Raw genomic sequence first — 21,176 nt, 5'->3', positions numbered from 1 at the left:
GGTGGTGCCCCTTGCTTAGTGGTGTTGCAGACTCTGGGGCCTTTCGGAACAGATGTATATATACTGAGATCATGTGACATATCATGTGACACTTAGATTGCACACAGGCGACTTAATTTAACTAATTTTGTAACTTCTGAAGGTAATTGGTTGCACCAGATCTTATTTAGGGGCTTCAAAGCAAAGAGGGTAAATACATATGCACGATGTCACACCCTGACCTTAGTATTCTTTGTTTTATTTGTTATGGTGTGACATGGGTGATGTATGTGTTTTTGTTGTGTCTAGGGGTTTTGTATGTTTATGGGGGTGTTTCCTATCTAGGTGTTTTTGTAAGTCTATGGTTGCCTAGATTGGTTCTCATTTAGAGGCAGCTGTCTATCGTTGTCTCTGATTGGGAACCATATTTAGGCAACCATATTCTTTGGGCATTTTGTGGGTGATTGTTCCTGTTCCAGTGTTCCAGTGTGTAGTGTTCACGTTACGGGAATGTTTCGTCTTCGGTCCTTTTGTCGGTTTGTTGTTTTTGTTCAGTGTTTAAGTATTGAAGACAAGCGTGACACACGCAGCACTTTTATATTTCTTTAAATAAAAATATATATAAATTAACAAGTCATTTTAAAAATGTCACTTCACCAATTTGGACTATTTTGTGTATGTCCATTACATGAAATCCAAATTAAAATCAATTTACATTACAGGTTGTAATGCAACAAAATAGGAAATAGGCCAAAGGGGATGAATACTTTTGCAAGGCAGTGTACAGCACCACCTAGATCTTCTGCACATATTCTGCCAGACCTGGGCCCTCAGTAAGACCAAAACAATGGTGTTCCAAAAAAGGTCCAGTCACCAGGACCACAAAAACAAATTCCATCTAGACACTGTTGCCCAAGAGCACACAAAAAACGATATATACCTTGGCCTAAACATCAGCGCCACAGGTAACGTCCACAAAGCTGTGAAAGAGCTGAGGCAAGGCAAGAAGGGCCTTCTATTCCATCAAATGGAACACAACATTTGACATTACCGATTAGGATCTCGCTAAAAATACTTGAATCAGTTATAGAACCCATTGACCTTTATGGTTGTGAGGTCTGGGGTCCTCTCACTAACCAAGAATTCACAAAATGGGACAAACACCAATTTGAGACACTGCATTCATAATTCTGCAAAAATATCCCCCGTAAACAACATAAAACACCAAATAATGCATGCAGAGCAGAATTAGACCGATACCCACTAATTATCCAAATCCAGAAAAGAGCTGTTAAATTACACAGCCACCGAAAAGGAAGCAATTCCCAAACCATAACAAAGCCATCACCTACAGAAATATATATCTGGAGAAGAGACCCCTAAGCAAGCTGGTCCTGGGGCTCTGTTCACAAACACAAACAGACCACACAGAGCCCCAGGACAGCAACACAATAAGACCCAACCAAATCATGAGAAAACAAAAAGATACCAGTATAGTAGTGATTGAGAATCGCCTCAGGCAGCCAAGCCTAACAACACCCCTAATCAGCCGCGATCCCAAATAATACAAACCCCAATACGAAAACAACATATAAACCCATGTCACACCCTGGCCTACCCAAACATATAACAAAAACACAAAATACAATGACCAAGGCGTGACATGTATGACCATATTAGAGACAAATATTTCCCTTAGATTACACAAACCCACAAAGAATTCAAAAACAAATCCAATTTTGATAAACTCCCATATCTACTGAGTGAAATACCACAGTGTGCAATCACAGTAGCAAGATTTGTGACCTGTTGCTACAAGAAAAGGGCAACCAGTGAAGAACAAAGTTAATTGTAAATACAACTCATATTTTTGTTTGTTTATTGTCCCTTTTGTATTTTTTTTATTGTCCCTTTTGTATTTTTGTATTTTAATATCATTACAACACTGTATCTATACATAATATGTTGTTTGAAATGTCTTTATTCTTTTGGAACCTTTGTGAGTAATGTTTACAGTTAATAAAAATGATCTATTTCACTTGCTTTGGTAATGTAAACATATGTTTCCCATGTAGAGAGAAAAGAGAAAAAGGGAGAGAGAGAGAGAGAGAGAGAGATGAGAGAGAGAGAAAGAGAGGGAGAGAGAGAGGAAGAGAGAGGGAGAGAGAGAAAAGAGAGAGAGAGAGAGAGAGAGAGAAGAGAGAGAGAGAGCGAGAGAGAGATGCTAACATTTACATAAACAGGTGGAGTTTGCTACACTTAAAAAAGTGTGGGGGATCATTGTTTCTGTGTGTGTGTGTGTGTGTGTGTGTGTGTGTGTGTGTGTGTGTGTGTGTGTGTGTGTGTGTGTGTGTGTGTGTGTGTGTGTGTGTGTGTGTGTGTGTGTGTGTGTGTGTGTGTGTGTGTGTGTGTGTGTGTGTGTGTGTGTGTACACAACGCAGTATTGTATACAGTATCTGCCTCTCCTCAACATCACTCACCTCCAGGCCTGCAAGTCAAGACCGACAGCCAGTCCAAAATCGACCCCAGCCCATACCCATAAGAACATGTTGTGCAGTCTATTTTTGATGCTTATGTTTAATGTAAAATAATTCTAAAATAATGACAGTTTAATGTAGCACTGTAATGGACCAAGATATCATTGGTCCCCTTATTGACCCAAAGCTGTGCCCTGTAGGGTTCTCGTCAACTCCACATAGACAATAAACAAACAAGAAAGATGTACGTGCTGAATGCTACAATCAATCCATTAGCATCCACGCTAACAGGAGAGGAGGAGGACAACAGGCCATGCAAGCTACAAGCAATCCTCTAGCCTCCAAGCTACCAGGAGAGGAGGAGGACAACAGGTCCTGCAAGCTACAATCAACCCATTAGCCTCCACGCTAACAGGAGAGGAGGAGGACAACAGGCCATGCAAGCTACAAGCAATCCTCTAGCCTCCAAGCTACCAGGAGAGGAGGAGGACAACAGGTCCTGCAAGCTACAATCAACCCATTAGCCTCCACGCTAACAGGAGAGGAGGAGGACAACAGGCCATGCAAGCTACAAGCAATCCTCTAGCCTCCAAGCTACCAGGAGAGGAGGAGGACAACAGGTCCTGCAAGCTACAATCAACCCATTAGCCTCCACGCTAACAGGAGAGGAGGAGGACAACAGGCCATGCAAGCTACAAGCAATCCTCTAGCCTCCAAGCTACCAGGAGAGGAGGAGGACAACAGGTCCTGCAAGCTACAATCAACCCATTAGCATCCACGCTAACAGGAGAGGAGGAGGACAACAGGCCATGCAAGCTACAAGCAATCCTCTAGCCTCCAAGCTACCAGGAGAGGAGGAGGACAACAGGTCCTGCAAGCTACAATCAACCCATTAGCCTCCACGCTAACAGGAGAGGAGGACGACAGGCCCTGCAAGCTACAATCAACCCATTAGCCTCCACGCTAACAGGAGAGGAGGACAACAGGCCCTGCAAGCTACAAGCAATCCTCTAGCCTCCAAGCTACCAGGAGAGGAGGAGGACAACAGGTCCTGCAAGCTACAATCAACCCATTAGCCTCCACGCTAACAGGAGAGGAGGACAACAGGCCCTGCAAGCTACAATCAATCCATTAGCCTCTAAGCTAACAGGAGAGGAGGACAACAGGCCCTGCAAACTACAATCAATCCATTAGCCTCTAAGCTAACAGGAGAGGAGGACAACAGGCCCTGCAAACTACAATCAATCCATTAGCCTCTAAGCTAACAGGAGAGGAGGACAACAGGCCCTGCAAACTACAATCAATCCATTAGCCTCTAAGCTAACAGGAGAGGAGGACAACAGGCCCTGCAAGCTACAATCAATCCATTAGCCTCTAAGCTAACAGGAGAGGAGGACAACAGGCCCTGCAAACTACAATCAATCCATTAGCCTCTAAGCTAACAGGAGAGGAGGAGGACAACAGGTCCTGCAAACTACAATCAACCCATTAGCCTCCACGCTAACAGGAGAGGAGGACAACAGGCCCTGCAAGCTACAATCAACCCATTAGCCTCCACGCTAACAGGAGAGGAGGAGGACAACAGGCCCTGAAAACTACAATCAACCCATTAGCCTCCAAGCTACCAGGAGAGGAGGAGGACAACAGGCCCTGCAAACTACAATCAACCCATTAGCCTCCAAGCTAACAGGAGAGGAGGAGGACAACAGGCCCTGCAAACTACAATCAACCCATTAGCCTCCAAGCTACCAGGAGAGAAGGAGGACAACAGGCCCTGCAAGCTACAATCAACCCATTAGCCTCCACGCTAACAGGGGAGGAGGACGACAACAGGCCCTGCAAACTACAATCAACCCATTACCCTCCACGCTAACAGGAGAGGAGGAGGACAACAGGCCCTGCAAGCTACAATCAATCCATTAGCCTCTAAGCTAACAGGAGAGGAGGACAACAGGCCCTGCAAACTACAATCAATCCATTACATTTACATTTACATTTAAGTCATTTAGCAGACGCTCTTATCCAGGAGAGGAGGACAACAGGCCCTGCAAGCTACAATCAACCCATTAGCCTCCACGCTAACAGGAGAGGAGGAGGACAACAGGCGCTGCAAACTACAATCAACCCATTAGCCTCCAAGCTACCAGGAGAGGAGGAGGACAACAGGCCCTGCAAACTACAATCAATCTTCTAGCCTCCAAGCTAACAGGAGAGGAGGAGGACAACAGGCCCTGCAAACTACAATCAACCCATTAGCCTCCAAGCTACCAGGAGATAAGGAGGACAACAGGCCCTGCAAGCTACAATCAACCCATTAGCCTCCACGCTAACAGGGGAGGAGGACGACAACAGGGCCTGCAAACTACAATCAACCCATTACCCTCCACGCTAACAGGAGAGGAGGAGGACAACAGGCCCTGCAAGATACAATCAATCCATTAGCCTCCAAGCTAATAGGAGAGGAGGAGGACAACAGGTCCTGCAAGCTACAATCAATCCATTAGCCTCCAAGCTAACAGGAGAGGAGGAGGACAACAGGCCTTGCAAGCTACAATCAATCCATTACCCTCCACGCTAACAGGACAGGAGGAGGACAACAGGCCCTGCAAGATACAATCAATCCATTAGCCTCCAAGCTAACAGGAGAGGAGGAGGACAACAGGTCCTGCAAGCTATAATCAATCCATTAGCCTCCAAGCTAACAGGAGAGGAGGAGGACAACATGCCTTGCAAGCTATAATCAATCCATTAGCCTCCAAGTTAACAGGAGAGGAGGAGGACAACAGGCCCTGCAAGCTACAATCAACCCATTACCCTCCACGCTAACAGGAGAGGAGGAGGACAACAGGTCCTGCAAGCTACAATCAATCCACTAGCCTCCAAGCTAACAGGAGAGGAGGAGGACAACAGGCCTTGCAAGCTACAATCAATCCATTAGCCTCCAAGCTAACAGGAGAGGAGGAGGACAACAGGTCCTGCAAGCTACAATCAATCCATTAGCCTCCAAGCTAACAGGAGAGGAGGAGGACAACAGGCCTTGCAAGCTACAATCAATCCATTAGCCTCCAAGCTAACAGGAGAGGAGGAGGACAACAGGCCCTGCAAGCTACAATCAACCCATTACCCTCCACGCTAACAGGAGAGGAGGAGGACAACAGGCCTTGCAAGCTACAATCAATCCATTAGCCTCCAAGCTAACAGGAGAGGAGGAGGACAACAGGTCCTGCAAGCTACAATCAACCCATTAGCCTCCAAGCTAACAGGAGAGGAGGAGGACAACAGGTCCTGCAAGCTACAATCAACCCATTACCCTCCACGCTAACAGGAGAGGAGGACAACATGCCCTGCAAGCTACAATCAATCCATTAGCCTCCAAGCTAACAGGAGAGGAGGAGGACAGCAGGCCCTGCAAGCTACAATCAACTATACTGTTATCGTACTGTACTGTACTGTACTGTAAATATAAAAAAATGCACATCTTATGTGATCAGAACTAGATGAAGCATACGACACAATTAAACAGACCAATAACAGCAATAAAACAAACCAAAACAAGAGAAACCTATATTCAGCAAGGTGAATCATTTTGATTCATACTGTATCATACTGCACTGTGCATTACTATACTGTTATCATACTGTACTATACTGTTATTACACTGTACTGTACTATACTATACTGTTATCATACTGTACTATACTGTTATTACACTGTACTGTACTATACTATACTGTTATCATACTGTATTATGCTGCACTATACTGTTGTCATACTGTACTGTACTATACTATAATGCTATCATACGTTACGTTACTATACTGTTATCATGCTATACTCTACTGTTATCATACTGTGCTGAACTATACTGGAATCATACTGTACTATACTTTTATCATACTGTACTGTATTATACTGTTATCATACTGTACTGTATTATCCTGTTATCATAGTGTACTGTACTTTTATCATACTGTACTGTATTATACTGTTATCATACTGTATTATACTGGTATCATACTGTACTATACTTTATCATACTGTACTGTATTATACTGTTATCATACTGTATTATACTGGTATCATACTGTACTATACTTTATCATACTGTACTGTATTATACTGTTATCATACTGTACTGAACTATACTGATATTCTGTTATGATACTTTACTGTACTATACTGGAATCATACAGTAGTATACTGTATTATACTCTACTGTTATCACACTGTACTGTACTATACGTTTATCATACTGTACTGTAGTATACTGTTATCATACTGTACTACACTGTTATCATACTGTACTGAACTATACTATACTGCTATCATACTGTTATCATACTTTACTGTACTATACTGGTATTATACCGTAGTATACTGTTATCATACTGTACCGTATTATACTGTTATCATACTGTACTATACTGTTATCATACTGTACTGAACTATACTATACTGCTATCATACTGTTATCATACTTTACTGTACTATACTGGTATTATATCGTAGTATACTGTTATCATACTGTACCGTATTATACTGTTATCATACTGTACTATACTGTTATCATACTGTACTGAACTATACTATACTGCTATCATACTGTTATCATACTTTACTGTACTATACTGGTATTATACCGTAGTATACTGTTATCATACTGTACCGTATTATACTGTTATCATACTGTACTATACTGTTATCATACTGTACTATACTGTTATCATACTGTACCGTATTATACTGTTATCATACTGTACTATACTGTTATCATACTGTACTGAACTATACTATACTGCTATCATACTGTTATCATACTTTACTGTACTATACTGGTATTATACCGTAGTATACTGTTATCATACTGTACCGTATTATACTGATATCATACTGTACTATAATGTTATCATATTGTACTGTACTGTATTATACTGTTATCATACTGTACTATAATGTTATCATGCTGTAGTGGGGCGCTGCGCAGTGGTGTCCTGCAGTGTTTGTTCGTTGTTTAAACTAGTTCGTTTTTGTTTCTTTGTTTATAGTAGTTTAATAGTGATTTAATTTGCATCGGATTACCAATTAGGTTACGGTAGAGCGACATGAAGTGTGTACAGTGGATTATTCTCCAACTTGGATTACTTTTGCTTGTAACCTAAAACATTGTGCGAATTTATGAGAAAGTCGGCGCCACCACAAATCGCCTATAGCAGAGACTATATTTTACATTGTAATAACTCACGTTTGGGAGAATGGATCAAAGGGTGTAGTAAAACGCCAAATGGATCTACCTCCTGGTCCTCTTCCCCTGTCTTACCCACCAAGGGTAGAGACAGAGATGACCTCGCCTACTGAAATACCGGATTGGGCAAAGCCACCAGAAGACGACTCAAGCCAACCAACTACTGAACCTGACTGGAGGCAGGAAGAATCACCCTCTGCCTCAAGTGACACCTCTGAATGGGAACAGCTGATAGACTCATTGCTGATAGAGTAAGGGCACTGTCATGACCAGAGGCCCATATATGCACTGTAAGAAAAGTGTTTCCTCATTGTTGCTAGAGTAATGGGCACTGTCATAACCAGAGGCCCATATATGCACTGTAAGAAAAGTGTTTCCTCATTGTTGCTAGAGTAATGGGCACTGTCATAACCAGAGGCCCATATATGCACTGTAAGAAAAGTATTTCCTGTTGTAAGATATGTCATCACCCTCTCTGCTCTGAGGGAATGGGAGGAGCAGCAGATCGGGTGCAGAGAATCAAAAGGTATATAAAGAGACATTTGCCATTACTTTGGCGCTGACTTCTTGAATTCTGAATTCATTTAGACAACCATTTGACTTCGGGTAATTTGCCACCTGACTCAAATTACTTATAGATTCTAATTTGCTGGAACTTGGGCTCTTGCCGTTTAGCTATTGGACAGTAGTTTTGTCGTCAGAGTGCCTTTCGCCCGGCAGAATCAGGATGCAAAATATCTTAATTGATTGAGCTCCTCATCCCGGCTGGGTATTTCTCGCCACAGACACTGCGGTAGCTCAGCGGAGAACCTCTGATCTCTCCAGTCTAACTTGGATCTCTAAGTTTGGTTAACCTACTAAAACTACCCATAGATTCTAAATTGCTGGAACTTGGGCTCTTGCCGTTTAGCTATTGGACAGTAGTTTTGTCGTCAGAGTGCCTTTCGCCCGGCAGAATCAGGATGCAAAATATCTTAATTGATTGAGCTCCTCATCCCGGCTGGGTATTTCTCGCCACAGACACTGCGGTAGCTCAGCGGAGAACCTCTGATCTCTCCAGTCTAACTTGGATCTCTAAGTTTGGTTAACCTACTAAAACTACCCATAGATTCTAAATTGCTGGAACTTGGGCTCTTGCCGTTTAGCTATTGGACAGTAGTTTTGTCGTCAGAGTGCCTTTCGCCCGGCAGAATCAGGATGCAAAATATCTTAATTGATTGAGCTCCTCATCCCGGCTGGGTATTTCTCGCCACAGACACTGCGGTAGCTCAGCGGAGAACCTCTGATCTCTCCAGTCTAACTTGGATCTCTAAGTTTGGTTAACCTACTAAAACTACCCATAGATTCTAAATTGCTGGAACTTGGGCTCTTGCCGTTTAGCTATTGGACAGTAGTTTTGTCGTCAGAGTGCCTTTCCCGGCAGAATCAGGATGCAAAATATCTTAATTGATTGAGCTCCTCATCCCGGCTGGGTATTTCTCGCCACAGACACTGCGGTGGCTCAGCGGAGAACCTCTGATCTCTCCAGTCTAACTTGGATCTCTAAATTTAGCAAGCCACCGACTTCAAGTCAACCTTTCAGCCAGTAGAGGGAAGTCGCTACTAACTAAATTCTAAAAGAACTCTGACCGATTGAAACTCTGCTCCTGATCTCGTGGGTCTCCTCGTCATCTCTCAAAGGTAATTAAATAACTATTATAAGCATTTAATGTAGAGATAAGTGTTATCATTGTACCAGGCATTTTTATAGAGCATTAAGGCAAGTGCATGTTTTTGATTAACGCTGTGTGTGACCGAGTAACAATTGTGTATTTTGAAGTGTGTTTGATTGTAAAAGACAAAAAACAGAGTGTTTTCAAAAATAAACGGTAGTCTTATTTTGTCTCGAGTAAACGGTTCTCTCAAAGACAGTTAACGGCACGGGAGATAACAACTCTGACACTCCCCGCTACCGGGACACTGGAAACGGAGATCAGTACTCTGTGACAGAGTAAGTTACTATTAAAAGACAAAGAGGAAGGTGTGTCCAGTAGTGATTCATTTAATTGTCTTATCGATCTATCTAAGTTTTATTTTCCAAGCGATACATAGCCGACGGGCAGAGTAGTGAGACTAAGTTGACTAAAGGTCTTCACACTTTAAACTAGATACATCACAGAGGGGAAACACTCAACCACAGGGAAATCATATAGAGACTGGTAGGACTAGTGCTTAATAATAACTCAAGGACCAATTAGTGGTGAAACAAAGAGTCTAGAGGATAAAGGTGGGGTTCACACATCCCAGCTAGAGCTAGACCGTTGAGAGTGACAAGGCAAAAGACCTCTCTACGCGGACAACGTTTCGATATAGAAAGAGAGGCAGGGCCACGCGAGCGGTCCTGGTTATACCGAGATAACCTGAAGTACCTATAGTGCCCTGTCCAAACCAGGGAACGGGACGCTAACCACCTCTAGCAACCCCGCTGCCGGCCAAGGGGCGGGGCTGAAGGTTTCGTATCGCGACACTTGGCGCCCAACGTGGGGCCCCACACCTCTACATAAGACTCTACTACTACCTAAGTTAACGGCCCCTACCAGCGCTCTATTTCCAAACAACTTACTAAAGTAGGTATCTTTAAAGAGTTAGAGATATGGCTACGGAAGTACCAACCTACCCAGACGCAGAGAGAGCATTGGCTCTCCCTGCGGATGAGGAGGAATTACAAAAAAATAGGCGAGCTAGTGCCTTACCTTACAAACCATCTGGATGTTTCATCTTACCGGGTTTACCATGGGGTAAACTGCGAACGGTAGACCAGACAGCCATAAAATACCTTCTGGGAATGGAAGGAAGGGAAACTTTCTGGGATGATAAAAAATTCCAGAAAAGAACCCTAAATGGCAACTACCATAGATACTACGGCAGCTCATGAGGAGCAAAGTAGGGTAGAAAATAATGGTACAGTACAGGAAATGATACGCAGGCAAAAGGCAGGTCTACCCAACAGTAGGCTCGCAATGTGCGTACCAGGAATACCCTGGGGCCGCTGACCAAGAGGGAACAGACGGCCCCTCCAATTACAGGATTAGGCAAATAGCCCTGAATCCTAAGAATTTCCAGTGAAGACTGATCAACTTCACTAGAAATTGTTGGAACAGGTGGAAATTAATTATAAAATGACACCAGTCTCTATTCAAAGTGTATAACAAATAATTGTATTATTTCCTTGGGAAAGTAAAGCTAACATAGTGCGTAAGTGTCACTATGGGCGTTGTATGAGGGAAAATCGCTGGGAAATAAGAAAGTACTATAGAGTTTGTAACTAAATAGGAAATCTAAATACAATCTCAAGGTAAAGAGCAATGGCGGGTTAGAGTCTACTCTTTGAGGAAAAATCCCTGAGAAATAAGAAAGTACTATAGAGTTTGTAACTAAATAGGAAATCTAAATACAATCTCAAGGTAAAGAGCAATGGCGGGTTAGAGTCTACTCTTTGAGGAAAAATCCCTGAGAAATAAGAAAGTACTATAGAGTTTGTAACTAAATAGGAAATCTAAATACAATCTCAAGGTAAAGAGCAATGGCGGGTTAGAGTCTACTCTTTGAGGAAAAATCCCTGAGAAATAAGAAAGTACTATAGAGTTTGTAACTAAATAGGAAATCTAAATACAATCTCAAGGTAAAGAGCAATGGCGGGTTAGAGTCTACTCTTTGAGGAAAAATCCCTGAGAAATAAGAAAGTACTATAGAGTTTATAACTAAATAGGAAATCTAAATACAATCTCAAGGTAAAGAGCAATGGCGGGTTAGAGTCTACTTTGAGGAAAAATCCCTGAGAAATAAGAAAGTACTATAGAGTTTGTAACTAAATAGGAAATCTAAATACAATCTCAAGGTAAAGAGCAATGGCGGGTTAGAGTCTACTCTTTGAGGAAAAATCCCTGAGAAATAAGAAAGTACTATAGAGTTTATAACTAAATAGGAAATCTAAATACAATCTCAAGGTAAAGAGCAATGGCGGGTTAGAGTCTACTCTTTGAGGAAAAATCCCTGAGAAATAAGAAAGTACTATAGAGTTTGTAACTAAATAGGAAATCTAAATACAATCTCAAGGTAAAGAGCAATGGCGGGTTAGAGTCTACTCTTTGAGGAAAAATCCCTGAGAAATAAGAAAGTACTATAGAGTTTGTAACTAAATAGGAAATCTAAATACAATCTCAAGGTAAAGAGCAATGGCGGGTTAGAGTCTACTCTTTGAGGAAAAAATCCCTGACCAAACTAGAAAATATTATAGAGTTTACAACTAAATAGGAAATTTATACAAACCCCAAGGTGAAGATATGTTAACAATAGTGAATTATTTTCAGCGCTGTTAAGGCAGGCAGACCTCGTAGTAATACGAAATTGGGTTCTAATTAAAGGTCATTCCAGAAAAAGAAGGGGGGCCAGAGGATGTAAGTGTGTATTGTGGCAAAGTGGCCTTCTATGCACAGCCCTGGTACCCCATGGCAATGGCCCTGCTACAAGACGGGACTCCAACGAATCTAGGAGACAGTAGTGTAATGTTGAGAGCCATGCAGGAAGATTTATGTTAAATATTTAGGGTATATTTTAAGCCAACAGGGCAGCAAAAAGATGAAGTTAGAAAAGGAGTGATTTTATAAGCATTAAATTTAGTTATGAAAATAAAAATGTTGCAGTTCTTAGGGATAATAAAGTACTGTAGGTAATGGATCACATACTACGCAACATATATAAAATTATTGATGAGACTGAGTTAAGATTAACCCAGGTTATTGTTAGATAAAATACAGTGGACTCCCGAAAGAGAGATTTCATTAGTACAGAAAACATATGCTATGTTTAGCAGCGTTTTGGCCTTATCTAATCATTTGAAGGTTTGTCTTCAAATAGTAGAAAGATTACAAGAATATATGGCATCTGTTGTGACCCAGGGTCATTGAGAATATCGGGTTAATTAAGTTGAACTATATAATTATCTACATAAAAATGTTGAGTTCTATAAAATGCATTAGTGTAAACAGGGAGACAGTGAGACAGTCAGTCAATATTTGGAGACAGAGACCATATCTGGTACTGTCAGTATTAGCTGCGGCAACAGGAAGCAGATGCAGAAGCGAAAAAGGCCGGTTTTAAACCACAGCGATTAAAAGCAGCAGTTAAGAGGAAGTTAAACATAGACATAACTACATTGAAAGAGCTGAGACAGATAGTGACCCATGTGCAAATGTATTAGGTCAGTTAGACACTGACACAGGAGTAGGGGAATGGGACTTTAATAAATAATGCAAAGAGTGGACACCTAAAATTTCAGGATGGGACACTGACGAACCAGGACCAGGACCTACAACAGTCAAGGAAAAATCTAAAGAGAATAAAACTGGTTACAGACAGTTACTACAGTGCCCAGGCCATGACTTCTGACAAAAAGATATGGCAGAACAATGGTTACAGAAGTGCTAAAAACAAAACAATTCAGCACGAAGGAGAGTGGAGAAAGATCCATGAGTTAATGGATAGAATGGATATTGTTGTCAGTCACCAAAAAGCCCACACAGTAGATGGGGGTGGAAAGGAAGCTGACTTCAATCAACAAGGCAACAGGGAAGTAGATGAACTAGTCCAGATGGGCAGAATAGTTCTCTACAGAACTGAAGCAGACAAACTTAAGGCGTTACACATAGATTGGGGACACCCAGGTCCTAAAATATTTATAAAGCGCCTTAGACAGGACCAGATAGAATTTGACCCAGTAGAGGCCAAACTGGTGTGCCAGCAGTGTATTACCTGTCAAGAGCAAAAGCCTAGTAATCTAGGAAGAGTGTCTGATCAACACATCAAAACATGCACGCCCTGGAGTCAAATAGCATTAGACACTATGGGTCCCATGAAAAGTGCTACGGTACTGGGACATAGATATGCTATAGTAGCGGTGTGCATGGCAACGGGCTACACAATGGTACACACAGCGAAAACATGCAATGCTCTGCCTGTGTTGACAATGATTAACCTTTTGACTTTGACCCTAGGACGGTTTCAATCGATCAGGACTGACGATGGACGTCAGTATAAAAACAAAAAGGTAGAGGAATGGTGAACCCAGAGGGGACTAAAGCACACTTTCTCACCTCCCTACACACCTCAAGCAAATGGGTGTGCAGAGAGGACCATTGGCAGACTCAAAACAACTTTGGGGTTGTGGAGAGCGGACAAAGATTGGGGACCAAAGCTAGTGCAAGCATGCATAGAATTAAGTAGCACCCCAACCAGTTCAGGGCCTAGTCCAAGAGAGTTAATGGGATTACCAGGACCAAATAGTACGGTGGATGTTCCTAATCCCCAGTCTACCCCTCTGCCTTGTGTTTTAAAGGGAGGAGACTGAATCAGGATTAGAAAAAATCCAGCGGCAGACAACAGTGACCTGGTAGTACCCAAGAAATACGGTAAAAGGCGTATTATTGAGGAAGTAATAAGCACTAATACTGTGAGGACAGCTTGCGGAAGAACAGTTGACATAGCACAACTTAAGAAAGTATGTCTTCCATAATCGTACCAGACTGGAAATACCTCCTAGAGTGCAGAGCCTCCAAGTCAGGAGGAGTCCAAACACCATTTGGGTAGGCAGGCACTTTAGACATGAGGAATTAGACAGGGCTTCAAAAGGAGGGAGCACAGGAAGAGTAGTCTGGTAACGAAGCGTTCCGACAGGTCTACCTGGCTCAAGCAGACTGAAGTGTGTCCCTTGTGACGTATGCAATGAGCCCACTGGCGATATGCAATACGAAGGGCCCGCTGAGCATCAGGCAACTAGAGGTGTGCTCAGATGGAGCCTCAAGAGAGTATAGGTGCAGGTATGGAAGAGTTCAGACGTGTGGCAGGTGCAACTGCAACACCATGACCAACTGCACTGGACATAAGGACCATTAATGGTTCCTGGGACCTCAGAGGGTGCCAGTGTGCCTGGGATAGATATGGAAACATCTCAGACAAAGATTGCCTGGAATGTCGCAGACAGAGGGTCACAGAGGTCAAACTAACCAGAAGTGCCCTCTTAACCCCAGGTAGAATAGAAGTACCACTCTGGCCAATTCCCACTGGAACTGCAGGCCCAGACCCAGCTCTAACAGGTCAAAGGTTCCAATTTAACTCCAGCTATGAGTATCTGAGAGATAGGAACCTTGGAGAGGGACCTAGTGATGGATATGGGATAGACAGAGTCAACAGACAGGCCTGGATGGAAACAGGACAAGGTGAATGGATCCTAGTAGACCCTAGTGTAGCCTGGGATGGAGTGCTTCTGGAGTCCACGGGTTGGGACCAGGTGGACAAATATCCCCTAGACAACAACCAACAAACATCCTGGATGGATGAGAAGGTGTTGGTGGGAAGGTCAGTGCAGACCAGTTAGAGAGCTACACTGGGGCAGAGCAATGGAAAAGGAACAAATGTTCACTTTCGTCACCCCCATGACTGGAGGAAATGATGTCCCTCCCCATGATGGAGATGGCAGGAGAAGGTACAGGTTAGGCCTAGGATGGCAGCTGTACTTAGCCCAGGACCCCGTGTATAAAACTGAAGGAGTCTACTCTTGTCACAAGTACATATGTAGAGATAGTGCTGCTGGAGAGGGAAAAGGTAAACAAAAGGCAGCACTCAAAAGAGAATATAGCCCACCTAAGAAATCATTCCTGGCTAGGGTGAAACTGGCATTTTGATCAGACCCTGGAGAGGGCCTATCCAAACCCAGAAACCCAATAGTTAAAAAATAAACTAAAAGATGCTCTCCCTCTTATATTTCACTGGAAATATGAAGTTGCGGGAGTACAGAACAAAGCATAGGGAATGTAAGATAGGTTGATGCTGGTGGGTAAGTATGTTTTTAATTATAGTTGGCGTCCCCAGCGCCACCATATTAGGATTGTATTTGGGCCTAAAATACGATCAAGAAAATGTAGAAATGGGAAAAGTAATATACCTAAAGAAACAGGAAGAGTAAAATACCTAGAGCAACAAAAAATGTGAAAGTGACTTAATCACATTTAGAACAAACACAAAGAAATGGGGCATACTGGTACAATGTGACACAACCAATGAAACTGAGTGTCCAGGTTTCCCCACTGTAAAGCTAAAAAGCAGAACTAATTACACTAAGTGGAACAACAGCCTAGGTGAAAATGTCACAATAATGGCAGCGTTAGGGTATGCAAAAAATGAGGCATGCCGATAGACAAAGTGTTCAAGAGAATTTGGAAAGGGCTGATTAAACTACTGGTCAAAATAAGTAAACTGGCCCTAACAATTACCTGGTCAATCTTCAAGGGGATCAGATGGTTGTTAAAAGGACTGATCATCTGGAGCATGGTATATGAGAGAGTGCATCCTCCTAGAAGACAGGGACCAGCAGTTCCTGTTGAACAGGATGTACTGGTCATGACCCCGAGAGGAACGGATGTGACCCAAGTTTAAGGGGCAAAAAGTGACTACATAAGTGAACCCTGAACAACTCAGGTCACGACACCTTCCTGATCAGAGATAAAGAATCATCCTGCTCTCAACACCACTTAAATAAACAACCAGAATCTTTAGGCAGTGAAACTTAAAGATATCCTCTACCATGACTTCCAACGAAACTGACCATGACACCTCGGCTGAGGCATGCAGTCCCTTCACTGACCAGGTATGGGAAAACATCTGTTGTCAAATATTAGTTCTCATATTTTTGGGAAAATAGGCATAATAATGGCTTAGTAACTTGGGTTGCTCTATTTATCAATTCATTAGTGGCCATTGATAAACTAGGGTTAACAATGAGACAAAAAAGAATGCTGTCCGTTGTACCGATAATACTAATCCAGAGAATGTACACAATATTAGGAAAATGTTATTTGGTCTGTCTATGCTTAGAAGCCTTAGCTGCAGCTATGACTGTAGTAAGTAAAATAGGTGCAATAGAGAAGAACGGAACAGACGGTATAATGGAACCTATGTGTGCTACCATAATTGGAATACACTATGTGGCGCGGATCATTGAAGCAGGCCTAGTTGGCGTGCTATGTGTCCAAATAGTCAAATTAATGAGAAAACTAAAACCAAAAGATCAGCGGAACACAGTCTTAAAGGCCGTCCCACTGGTCCTCTGGGTAACTGTCCTATTGATCCTAAGTTGCGGAGAAGAAATGGGGTGGCCCACAAACATTTTGAAAGTAGTTCGGGGATTGTGTTTACCCATATTCTTTCCCCCCACTCCCAGCAGAACCAAGAGGAACACGTCAAGCCATGGGATGGGGTAAGGATGGCTAAAATAATAGTGCCCCCCCAGTGACAGAACCAATAGGGGAAGCAGGGGTATTAATAGAGGTAGAGGAGAGTAGAATATGGTTCATAGACATGTGGGCAAGACATTTAGATGCCCTTAAGGCATATACAAATTGGGGGGGTTGTGGCCAATTGGAGCCATTGCCACTAGGGATAGACTCTACCAACAGGGTAGTGTTAGGCAGAACCACCTTCATATGTGCTCATTGTTACCAAGGGGGTGTAGCATACCGCATTAGGCGTAGCCATGACCCCATTGGTACTTATGCGGGCCCAGTGACTTTGTGGGGAGCCACGGGGCCAGTAACAGAGGAGGGGGGACAGATGGATCAGGAAGTTGAGTCCCAACGGACCCAACCTGAATCTCTGGAAAAGCGAATCATGGCCCAGAAAGGCATGGAGGAAGCCGGGATACCGAACCTTGACCCTTAACCACCGGAGGGTGGCTGGGTACATAGGAAATGGTACGCTGACCGGGCAGTGGGACGAGGCTCTGGTAGTAAAAGACCTGGAAGCCCATTGGTCTCAGGAAGACCTCACCATGCTAAAACAGAGCCCTTGGTTCATGTACGGGAGTGCTAGACCACTACGGAGTTGCCAAATCTTCCCACCAAAATGGGAAAGACTCAGCTGTGGCCAGTGGAACCTAAGCAATTATGTGGCCGCAATTATGTAGCGCAGACGATAAAATAGCCATCAGAAAGGCTAGGAGAGAGCCAATGTCCAAAGTGATTGGGTGTACTGAGACAGGGGGAAGTGAAACTCTGACTGACTTCAGTAGGAAGCACAGAAGAGGAACCCAAATAGGCCTTAGGAGGCAAAATGGGTTCAGACTTAGGGAGCCAGGGAGTCATAGACATTCCTACGGGCACACTTGTATTACCTCAGTGGCCCCCAGACCCCAGCAAAGAGGGCCTGAAAGGAATGGTCCAGACACAAAGTTAGAGCTAAGATATAGGGAGAACCTCGCAGACTTAGGCCATAGACTGGTCGACTTGACCCTGGCCGCAGAAAGAGCTGTAGGAGCTCTGACCCAGAAAGAACCCCAGGGGAACGATGGACCTCAAAGTTGCAGGGACAAAAAGAGAACCAGGAAGGGGCAAGGCAGACAATAGGAGAATAACCTTTCTTTCTCCAGGGCCCCATGGAAGACACCCAGTCCGGGGAAGAAGATTGGGAAGAAGAAGAAGTTAATAGGCCAATAGGGCATAGAGTAATGACCAGATGGCAAGAATTAGAAAGTAAGGGTATGCCAGAGTTCCCAGACACTAGGAATTATCCTGTAGGGTGGATAGCACCGGTAATAATAATTCCTCACCCAGACGCTTTTAAAACCTGTGGTTCATGTGATAGAAGTACTGAAGGGGTACTCAGCGGGGGATTAATGTTAAGAGGACGGCTGTTAGACAGCGTATGTATGATGTGTCTAGCCCTCAGAAATAAGTGGCCAAAACTAAAACCCATAGTAAACAAGGGAAACAAATGGGGACATGTAGAAGAGCCAGAAGAGTTAAATTTAACAATGCTTTACAAGGGACAAGAAGTAGACTGGGATAAGAGAACTGGCACTGTTGAATTGCATGGGATGGCTTACGAGACCTATTCAACAGGTTGGAGAAGAAGGACAACAGAGACGGGTTCAAAGATGCACAGGCTGTGAATCAGGAACCAGAGGAAAGTACACCTGCCAGTGGGGCAAAAAGGATGGTGTTAGTGTTATGGCGCTTTGCAAGAGATGCTTATGTTGTCAGAGTTGCGCTAGAAAAAGGCAGGAGTGGTATAGCGAGGACGAACATGAGGTTTGGCCTATGGAGAGAGAATATGCTGATATATTTGAACATGGTAGAATAGCTACTAGAAGTAGACATACGGATGGTGTGTATTTGAGAATGAGGGTCAGAGCTGACCCTGAAGGAACCATGCCGGGTCATAGTAGCTGGGCAACAGTATGGGGAATAACGGCTAGGTCAGACGGACTAGTGCTAGGAATAACCAGAGTTGATAATCAGAGTCCGGTTAGGAGCACTAAGAGAAGAGGGACAGGGGTAGATCCTGGAGAGGGTGTAGTAAAACGCCAAATGGATCTACCTCCTGGTCCTCTTCCCCTGTCTTACCCACCAAGGGTAGAGACAGAGATGACCTCGCCTACTGAAATACCGGATTGGGCAAAGCCACCAGAAGACGACTCAAGCCAACCAACTACTGAACCTGACTGGAGGCAGGAAGAATCACCCTCTGCCTCAAGTGACACCTCTGAATGGGAACAGCTGATAGACTCATTGCTGATAGAGTAAGGGCACTGTCATGACCAGAGGCCCATATATGCACTGTAAGAAAAGTGTTTCCTCATTGTTGCTAGAGTAATGGGCACTGTCATAACCAGAGGCCCATATATGCACTGTAAGAAAAGTGTTTCCTCATTGTTGCTAGAGTAATGGGCACTGTCATAACCAGAGGCCCATATATGCACTGTAAGAAAAGTATTTCCTGTTGTAAGATATGTCATCACCCTCTCTGCTCTGAGGGAATGGGAGGAGCAGCAGATCGGGTGCAGAGAATCAAAAGGTATATAAAGAGACATTTGCCATTACTTTGGCGCTGACTTCTTGAATTCTGAATTCATTTAGACAACCATTTGACTTCGGGTAATTTGCCACCTGACTCAAATTACTTATAGATTCTAATTTGCTGGAACTTGGGCTCTTGCCGTTTAGCTATTGGACAGTAGTTTTGTCGTCAGAGTGCCTTTCGCCCGGCAGAATCAGGATGCAAAATATCTTAATTGATTGAGCTCCTCATCCCGGCTGGGTATTTCTCGCCACAGACACTGCGGTAGCTCAGCGGAGAACCTCTGATCTCTCCAGTCTAACTTGGATCTCTAAGTTTGGTTAACCTACTAAAACTACCCATAGATTCTAAATTGCTGGAACTTGGGCTCTTGCCGTTTAGCTATTGGACAGTAGTTTTGTCGTCAGAGTGCCTTTCGCCCGGCAGAATCAGGATGCAAAATATCTTAATTGATTGAGCTCCTCATCCCGGCTGGGTATTTCTCGCCACAGACACTGCGGTAGCTCAGCGGAGAACCTCTGATCTCTCCAGTCTAACTTGGATCTCTAAGTTTGGTTAACCTACTAAAACTACCCATAGATTCTAAATTGCTGGAACTTGGGCTCTTGCCGTTTAGCTATTGGACAGTAGTTTTGTCGTCAGAGTGCCTTTCGCCAGGCAGAATCAGGATGCAAAATATCTTAATTGATTGAGCTCCTCATCCCGGCTGGGTATTTCTCGCCACAGACACTGCGGTAGCTCAGCGGAGAACCTCTGATCTCTCCAGTCTAACTTGGATCTCTAAGTTTGGTTAACCTACTAAAACTACCCATAGATTCTAAATTGCTGGAACTTGGGCTCTTGCCGTTTAGCTATTGGACAGTAGTTTTGTCGTCAGAGTGCCTTTCGCCCGGCAGAATCAGGATGCAAAATATCTAATTGATTGAGCTCCTCATCCCGGCTGGGTATTTCTCGCCACAGACACTGCGGTAGCTCAGCGGAGAACCTCTGATCTCTCCAGTCTAACTTGGATCTCTAAGTTTGGTTAACCTACTAAAACTACCCATAGATTCTAAATTGCTGGAACTTGGGCTCTTGCCGTTTAGCTATTGGACAGTAGTTTTGTCGTCAGAGTGCCTTTCGCCCGGCAGAATCAGGATGCAAAATATCTTAATTGATTGAGCTCCTCATCCCGGCTGGGTATTTCTCGCCACAGACACTGCGGTGGCTCAGCGGAGAACCTCTGATCTCTCCAGTCTAACTTGGATCTCTAAATTTAGCAAGCCACCGACTTCAAGTCAACCTTTCAGCCAGTAGAGGGAAGTCGCTACTAACTAAATTCTAAAAGAACTCTGACCGATTGAAACTCTGCTCCTGATCTCGTGGGTCTCCTCGTCATCTCTCAAAGGTAATTAAATAACTATTATAAGCATTTAATGTAGAGATAAGTGTTATCATTGTACCAGGCATTTTTATAGAGCATTAAGGCAAGTGCATGTTTTTGATTAACGCTGTGTGTGACCGAGTAACAATTGTGTATTTTGAAGTGTGTTTGATTGTAAAAGACAAAAAACAGAGTGTTTTCAAAAATAAACGGTAGTCTTATTTTGTCT

At 43.5% G+C, this 21,176-nt stretch overlaps 1 protein-coding gene across 3 annotated transcripts in view; it reads right to left on the bottom strand.

The window, feature by feature from the left end:
• LOC124038633 (protein kinase C epsilon type-like) overlaps positions 1–21,176 on the bottom strand; it is a 290,126-nt gene that overhangs the window by 167,298 nt on the left and 101,652 nt on the right. Inside the window, exon 1 of one of the 3 annotated variants that reach the window (XM_046354714.1) lies at positions 7,699–9,045. The exons of the other annotated variants lie outside the window; for them this stretch is intronic. The gene's annotated coding sequence lies outside the window, so the exon portion shown is untranslated. Of the gene's footprint in view, positions 1–7,698; positions 9,046–21,176 lie in introns of those variants that run through there. 3 annotated transcript variants of the gene reach the window in all.

Source organism: Oncorhynchus gorbuscha, linkage group LG06, assembly GCF_021184085.1.
Source record: "Oncorhynchus gorbuscha isolate QuinsamMale2020 ecotype Even-year linkage group LG06, OgorEven_v1.0, whole genome shotgun sequence".
Classification (NCBI taxonomy): domain Eukaryota; kingdom Metazoa; phylum Chordata; class Actinopteri; order Salmoniformes; family Salmonidae; genus Oncorhynchus; species Oncorhynchus gorbuscha.
This window is presented reverse-complemented; position numbering and strand designations above follow the sequence as displayed.